Raw genomic sequence first — 8,574 nt, 5'->3', positions numbered from 1 at the left:
AAGCTGTTTATAGGTCAAAGTACGGCCTTCAACACAAAGCCGAGGCTCACACTAAACAGCAAGCTATAAACGGCTAAATATTACTAGTGAAAAACAAGTCAATCAGACAAACACACGACTCATCTTTATATAAAAAAGGGAGAAACAGTTATGATTAAAGGCAACAGTAGTATACCTTTGTTCAAAAGTCATCAATAGTACCAGGATTATAATTCAATATACCAGGCGCGCGTTTCGTCTACACAAGACTCATCAGTAACGCCCAGATAAAAATAGTTATAAAACCTAACAATTACAAAGTTAAAGAACATTGAGTACCCAAAATTCTAGTAATTAGCCAAATACGGCTATGGTAATCTATGCCTGTAATAAGAAAATCCTTAGTTTTCGAAAAAAAAATTGTTAACAGGAAACTTATAAAATGACCATATAATCAATCGGTTATAGAAACCAAATCCGGGTTACAAACTTACACCCAGGGAAACACATCAAATGTAAGAGGAAATCAACCGAATAACAAAAACACTGAAGTGCAACAAAAACAAACTTATAAACAACACGAACAACAGACAATCACTGAAAAACGAGCTCCTGGATAAGGACAGGATCATACAAATTGTATGTGTTTCCCCTTGAAACTAGAAATTTATGCAAATTATAAATTTAAAATTTACTTTCAAAGTTTCCTCATTTTAGTGATATTTTATTCGTTAACATATCCGGGCGTATATGTATATGTATAGCAGCAGACACTTACTCTGTCGGTGCGCTTTTTCTCGCTCCTTTTGAAAATCATGCAGTTCCCTACGTTTTTTGTGTATTACTTTCGGTTGGTCTCGTTAATCGATTTATGAGATTTGGACTTAAGTTAACTACAGCCTCAATTTGTTTCAATCATATGAGATCCAAATTGGTCGAAATGATTTGTAGTCACCAGAATTGACATTCAAGTATTTTTATTCTCTCGGAAGCGTTTTTTCTTTGTTTCAGCGATCAAAGCAGCAAAAACAGATTTTTTGAATGTTAATGTAAGTACTACTAGGTTAATATGAAACGATAATTCGAGTATATTCAAATTCAAATTCAAATCTTTATAGTCATAAAACTACATACTTATAGTTGTGACACAACATAACAAAAAGAAAATAAAAATAACAACAAGATCATTTATATACACAATAAAAGTAAATATTTTAAGAGTCCCCTGTCCTCAGTTCAATAGACTGTTTTAAAAAGGATCCTAGCTTATTTACCTGAATGTGTGAAATTGTGTTGAGTATATATGTTAATTTATCTATGTCATTAAAATTTATATTGAAAACTACACCTTTTGCAGAATTAACATTGTAGATCACCACGCTTCATCAACGACTGAAATCCAGTTGTTACTTATTACCACGTGGTTCCTAGGGAAATAAATCGATATGGAAGGTATCTGAATTTTTAAAAAGGCATGATAGAGAATGTGGACTTATATTACTTGCAGTACGATATTTTTAACTTGTTGACATATAACAAGTATTTTTTTTTTGTTGTTCCGTGTCAACGCAATACACACTGATACGATTTACTAACAGGAGAAAAAACGTTAACTAATTTCATTTTTGGTAACATAAAATTTCGATTGCAGAGAATGTATAATTACGTTGCGCTGTATTTATGTGGTATTGTTAATTTCCACGGATTTCTTTCACTTGCAGGGTCAATTTTGATCTATATTAAGCTCCCTGGAATTTGAACATTAAAAAGTCTTAATATTACACATTAAATATTTTATTGTAATTTTACACATTATCCAAATATTCAATATGCTATTCATTACTGTACATGTTGTTGTAACATATATGTTGAAATGGCAGAATGATAGAATGCATACCTGTGTTATTAAGCAAATGTATAGCTTAAAGTGTTCTTTATTCAATAAACAGCCCCCTACTTTTCAGAGCTGTTGATTTTGCCATTTGATTAGGGACTTTCCGTTTTGAAACTTCCTGGGAGTTCTTTTTTGTGATTTGACAGTCTAACTTAGTACTGACAAAATGTTATGAAGGAACATATGCTTTTAATATATCTTTGCGTTGATTGATAGAAAATCTATTTGATTTATTTCATTGTTCTCTATCTCATTTTAATTTTCTTTGATTACCTTATACAAAAACTTGTCTATTAGCAGTATCAATGAGGGCAACAGCATTATGGAAATCAGAGTGGATGGTAGAACGACTCACCCGAATCATTAACAATCATTAACAAGGATATATAATGTGGCAATGGAATATAGCTTCAAGTCACTAATATAAATCAAATGCATTAACATAAATTGCAAATTTTACAAGTAACTGGACATGTTTAACGCATATGTATATTTCAAATATGGCATTATCCTCCCTATTTCTGTTTCAGTTTTATTCATTTTTCACAAATATAAGCACACTTTAGATCTATTCTTTGCTCTTGAATATCATGCCATAGATAATTGTAGGTCTTGACCATCATTATGTAATGTTTATTCCAATCATTTTCCGGTTGTGATGAAGCTGTGTTCCAGTTGAAATACGTCATTTCCGTATCGTTATCGAATCTGTAAGTCTTAATGGTATTGTCATTGTTTCCCTGAATGCAGACCATATCAGATACATCATTAACTAGAAAATTAATAAATGAAAATTAAATTAATAAAACAAGTTAGAAACTACACTTGTTATGTCAATGGAAAGAAAATATTCCAACGTTTAACATCTATAAGTAAACGTTGACTGCATGTGGTCTACGGGTCTAAATACTGTTACGATGTAGTTCATTTCACTGAAAAAATACGTAAAGTTTCGATATTCTACTGTGTATTTAAGTTTGAACTTCATAGATATAGGAAGATGTGGTATGAGTGCCAATGAGACAACTCTCCATCCAAATAACAATTTATAAAAGTAAATCATTGTAGGTTAAGGTACAGCCTTCAACACGGAGCATTGGCTCACACCGAACCACAAGCTATAAAAGGCCCCAAAAATTAGTAATGTAAAACAATTCAAACGGGAAATCGACGGTCTATTCTATATAAAAACGAGAAACGAGACACACGTATGAACTACATAAACAAACGACAACTACTGTACATCAGATTCCTGACTTGGGACAGATGCAAACATTTGCAGCGGGATTAAACGTTTTAATGGTACCAAACATTCTCCCTTTTCTGAAACCATAGTATAACATCACAACATAGAAAAACACACTATAAAATATCAAAAATGTATGCAAAAATGTGCAGCTCCCAGAATAGTGAATAAATTTCTTTAAATAAAGGCAACAGTAGTATAGCGCTGTTAAAAACTCGTAAATATATGGACAAAAAACAAATTGGGATAACAAACCAAAACTGAGGGAAACGCATTAAATATAAGAGGAGAACAACGACACAACATTAAAATGTAACACACACAGAAACGGACTAAGCATTAGAAAAATCCGATGAGAATAACAAATATAACATCAAAACCAAATACATGAATTTGATAGAAAAGTACCGTGACACATCTTATAGTAATGTGAATTCACACTAAAATATAAGAGAAAACAAACGACACAACGGAAACACAACATAAAAATGTTACACACACAGAAACGAACTATCATATAACAATGGCCATTTTCCTGGCTTGGTACAGGACATTTTTAAAGGAAAAAATGGTGGGTTGAACCTGGTTTTGTGGCATGCAATTAATATAACATTAAAATGACAACATAATATTACAGGACTACAATACAAATAAATAGGAGAACGTATTAGGCAAAGAAACACATGAACAAAAGGCATCAGGTTTAAAATTCAATACGCCAAAAACGCGCCTCGTCCACACAAGACTTCTCAGTGACGCCCAGATATAAAAGTTCGATAGTCAAAAAAAGTACAAAATTGTACAGCACTGAGGATCAAAAGTTGAAAAAGGTTGTGCCAAATACGTCAAGGGTTTTCTGCTTGTGATAAGAACATTCTTATTATTTAGTACAATTTATGCTACTGCAAACAGTAAATTTTATCAAATGAATATAAAAGATATACATGATAAAACTGAAGTCTTAACTAATCACAGAAAACAAAACCCGAATACATAATACAAAGACCAAAAAATACAGAAAATAGACACACCCGACTTAGTCCAGGCCTCAACGCAAATACTCATAAAAATGACGTCACATACGAAGTGGTGAAAATTGTCGAAAATAATTCATAGCTTGAAATGGATATTGCAATGAATTACGGTATTCATTTTGAATGTAACTTTTGAACCCTTGATGATACGACTTTCATTTATTTACAAAATATTAGACAGAGCTGAATAAAAAGATGGAAATATAGGCAACGGCAGTCTACTTTTGTTTTAATCTCATAAATCGGTTATAAAGACAACTAAAGGTTTTAGAACAAAATTGAAGGAGCCGCATGAACTCAAAAAGGAACCAGGCTGCTTGCATTGATACATAGAAGTTATCTTCTGTTTTGCATGTACAACCCGCAAAGCGAAGATGGAGATCTAACATAGAAGAAACATAATTCAACTAAAAGATTTTTTTGTATCGAAAAATAGCTTTGTAAAGCTCTTAAAAAGATGAATGAAAACTGACAGAAGAAAAAGAAAACAGTTATCAAGGCTAAAACGGACCATGCAAAAGAGAAAAAGCAACACAACACAAACATCAATCAACTCTATGGAAACATTTTCAGAACCTTCGGACCAAAGATGACAACAAAAAATCTGCTCATTTATTTCAAGTATATTTAGCTTACCAAGTATTTGCTGAACACTTATTTGCTTGGTTGCTGAATCTATTCTAATAAGATCACTACCCATATCTACACACAGTTTTTTAATGTAGTTAAAATCCACAATCTCAGGCGAACCAATGAAATAACACATATCACCATTTGGACTGTATAGAAATCCAGGATTGGAAATGCATTTTACCAGTGAACTAATATCATCTAAATGTAAAATTCAGAGTCTGTATTAGGGTTAAGTCAAAACATTTATAATTGTATAAGACATAATTGGCACACTGTTAACAAAACATGATTCACATTAACTATTAGAAATAATTTATATTAGTGCTTCATCTGCTGTTCAATGGTTTGACTAGGTTTCATTGTTCGTGAAATATCCCTCATAAAAAAATTGTAAAAAAAAATGTAGAGTTTATTTCGAGGCCTTTTATGGCTGACTATGTGGTATGGGATTTACTCATTGTTGAAGGCCGTACGTTGACCTGTACTTGTTAATTTCTGTGTCTTTTGGTCTCTTGTGGGGAGTTGTTTCATTGACAATCATACCTCATCATCTTTTTAATAAGTACCCAGAATAATGAATAAATTCCTTTAAAATTATCCAAAATAATTTCTTCCATTGTGAGCTTCTTCAAGTCAGGAATATGGCAGATATTCTATATTCGTTTGATGTTGTGAGCTTTTGATTTTGCCATTTAGTTGGAGACTTTCCGTTGTGATTTTATTTGGAGTTAAGTTCTTTTATTATTTACTTATTTAATTATTTAAGATATTGAACTAAATCTTGGTATTTATTTAATACGCTTTTTTCAAATGAAATGTTTCCCTTGCATTTCATAGGTCAAATAAAATAGAATGTCTGGTCCCAGTTGCACCTAAAAACAAAGTTAGGGTAAATTGGTAGGGATTTTATTTTTTTATTTAGACTAAAAAGTAGGGTAGGTATGATAACTGGAACCACACATATATTTTTATTTGGCCTAACTAGTTATCAAAGTTACGAGGCTTATAATGTGATACACCAGACGTGTGTTTCGTCTACATAAGACTAATCAGTGACGCTCAGATAAAAAAAGTAAGAAGGCAAAACAAGTATAAGGTTGAAGAGCATTGAGGACCCAAAATTCCAAAAAGTTGTTGCAAATACGGCTAATGAAATATATGTCTGGGATAAGAACATCATTAGTATTTCGATTTCGAATAATTCATGATTTTGCTATCAGTATTTTTATAAACAAAAAATGACCATATGCTTGATATTCTGACTATTATGCGACTTCAAATGGTATAAAATGAGGAGAATATACCAAAGGGTATATAAATAACATAATGTAAGTAAAACGGGTGACATTAAGAATAGAAAGATGACAATAAACAGAAAAAGTACGTACCTTCTTCTCTTTCGTAATATTCCCAACCAGCTGACGTCACAAGATCGACTTCTATACCTTGAACCGACAACTCAAAAATATTTAGACTATGAAGAATGCATTGTTTTGTCTGGTTCTGGTAAAACAATGATCTACAATCCGTACGCAACAAACATCTACTTGTGCATCGGATCAATGATTTCGTCTGGTTAAACTGCCCAAGATTCAGGTAAAGGGACAGCTGGCCAATCAAATTGTAATTTACAGTCATATCAATGGTTTTGATGTTTCCGGACAGACATCGGTATCTGAGATACAATATGTAACTGTGTAATACAATGTGAACTCCAAACTTTTCCAAAATACCCATATCCTTTTTTGTCAAATTACACAGAACATACAGTTATAATTACGTTTAACTTTCTTAAATTACTTATATTTAAGTAAATGTACAGTGGTGCTAGTTTTTAGAAAAATATTTCGTTTCGGGTAAAAAAAACAACAATCTAAATACAATTCAGATATTGTGTGTCTTGGTAACTTGATGGAGAATGAGAAAATGACAGATGCTATAACCATTTTAATGGTTAAAACAATAAAATTAAAAAAGGTCTTGATGTTTAGTAATAAAACAACTTCAAACTTTTAGCAGTTTCAAAGAATTATTGAACGGAAAATGAACAAATAAATACATAGTTTTATTAGGAACTTAATAAAAATTCTTTCAAATTTGAATAAAAATCTTTCATCAGTAAAAATGTTTATTACACAAATAGTTTTGAATCACTTTTACATCAATCGGCCCACATTTCAAACGATCGAAAACTTGATTTATCAAAGTTCAAAAATGAATATCAAATGTTAATTATAAATTAATTTATGCAATCTTAACACAATTCTGCATAGATCAGTGTTTATCTATAAGCGGATCTTTATTGACAAGTCATATGCCATTACTTTGTTATGACACATTAAAATATTGTATAATTGATTTAATTCTAAACATTGCAAAGAGTTGTTTATGACTAGAATTCGAAAAAATCAAACGACTATCACGTGTGTCTTCAAACATGGTGTCAATCAATAACCAGAGGTCGATGAAAGACAGAAGGTTTTCCCGTTTTGGGGATGAATTCTCTTATCATTTCACAGTTATGTGACAGTGCAAAAAGCAGCTTCGTTTATTATTTTGGACTTTAATTTAAAATTCTCAATTTTGATATTTAAGACTTTAATTCTCTGTGTTTTATAATTCATTTTATTTTATAATTTCGTTTCTATTTACATTTCATATCCAGGACTTAAAATCAACATGCTTTGATATGCAATTTAATTCTTAGTTTGGACATTGAGTGACATGTTTCAATCTGTTAGCTAATTAGTTACATTTTACCTTATTCATAACGTATGTTCTTAATTGTCTTAATCAGATTATCATTTAATATTTATTCTTCAAGTTCTAAAAATAGTTTAATCTTTGTCAGTGAACAATATTACTCAAATTAACTGTTATTTGTTATGTCTATACTTGTTAATTCAATTGTGTATAATTATAGGTTAGACAATACTTGGTCATGTTTTATGGAGATTTAAGCCCAAGGCGAAGCCGAGGGCTTAAATCTTCATAAAACCTGACCAAGTATTGTCTGACCAATTTAGAACATATTCACAATTTCGAGTGACCTTACAAAATTATCCTTTCCCATTGTAATATTCAAATCTAAATAAGAGTTCACTTTTAATAATGAACTAAATGTAAAACATAGGTAATCATCATTTCAATGGCTGAAATGAAAAAGCTCGGTCATAGTTTGTGAGGACCGAATGGATAAATTGTTTTTCTTCTCCTTAAGGTAAAGTTTAATACTAATAATATTTTAAAAAGCAACACAATGTTATTTAAATCCCCTTTTTGAAATTTGACTTTTTTTATAAATATAAAACTCTCTGTTTAAATATTTAAATTCACACCATTCAACAGTGCTTACTTTTCATTGAAAAATTTACATGTATTTGTGTTTTTCCGAGAAAAAAATCTTTGCCTCAATTATATATCAGCAGTCTGGCATTTTTTTCTTGAAAGAAAAAAAAATCCCTCAAATGTCAGGTATATAAATTAAATAAGTATTATTTTGCCTACATCCTTAACCAAATTATTTTTGTTTATTCTATATATATGTACCGTTAGAAAATGCATGAAAATTTACAAATTTCAAAATGTTTTGTTTCAATCTTTGCTCTTTCATCTTAAATCAGTAGGCTCTTTTCCCATGGAAAATGCCTCAGGAGATTAAACACTTCGTTAGTGCAGTTATTGAGAGTTCAATTTCATAATTAACTGACAATGAAAAGTCATTCATGTATAGCATTTCATAGTGCATGGAAAACCATGTACTATAAAAATTAGAGGGGAAAAAACTG

General features: G+C 30.9%; 1 long non-coding RNA gene across 1 annotated transcript; it reads right to left on the bottom strand.

The window, feature by feature from the left end:
- Positions 1–1,082: 1,082 nt before the first annotated feature.
- LOC143056035 (uncharacterized) lies at positions 1,083–6,642 on the bottom strand. Its single transcript, XR_012972215.1, has 3 exons — positions 6,175–6,642; positions 4,790–4,984; positions 1,083–2,645 (listed from the first exon to the last, which is right to left on the bottom strand). It is a non-coding gene; the product is annotated as an uncharacterized LOC143056035 (long non-coding RNA).
- Between the last annotated feature and the right edge of the window lie 1,932 nt (positions 6,643–8,574).

This window comes from Mytilus galloprovincialis, chromosome 13 (assembly GCF_965363235.1).
Source record: "Mytilus galloprovincialis chromosome 13, xbMytGall1.hap1.1, whole genome shotgun sequence".
NCBI classification, from domain to species: domain Eukaryota; kingdom Metazoa; phylum Mollusca; class Bivalvia; order Mytilida; family Mytilidae; genus Mytilus; species Mytilus galloprovincialis.
This window is presented reverse-complemented; position numbering and strand designations above follow the sequence as displayed.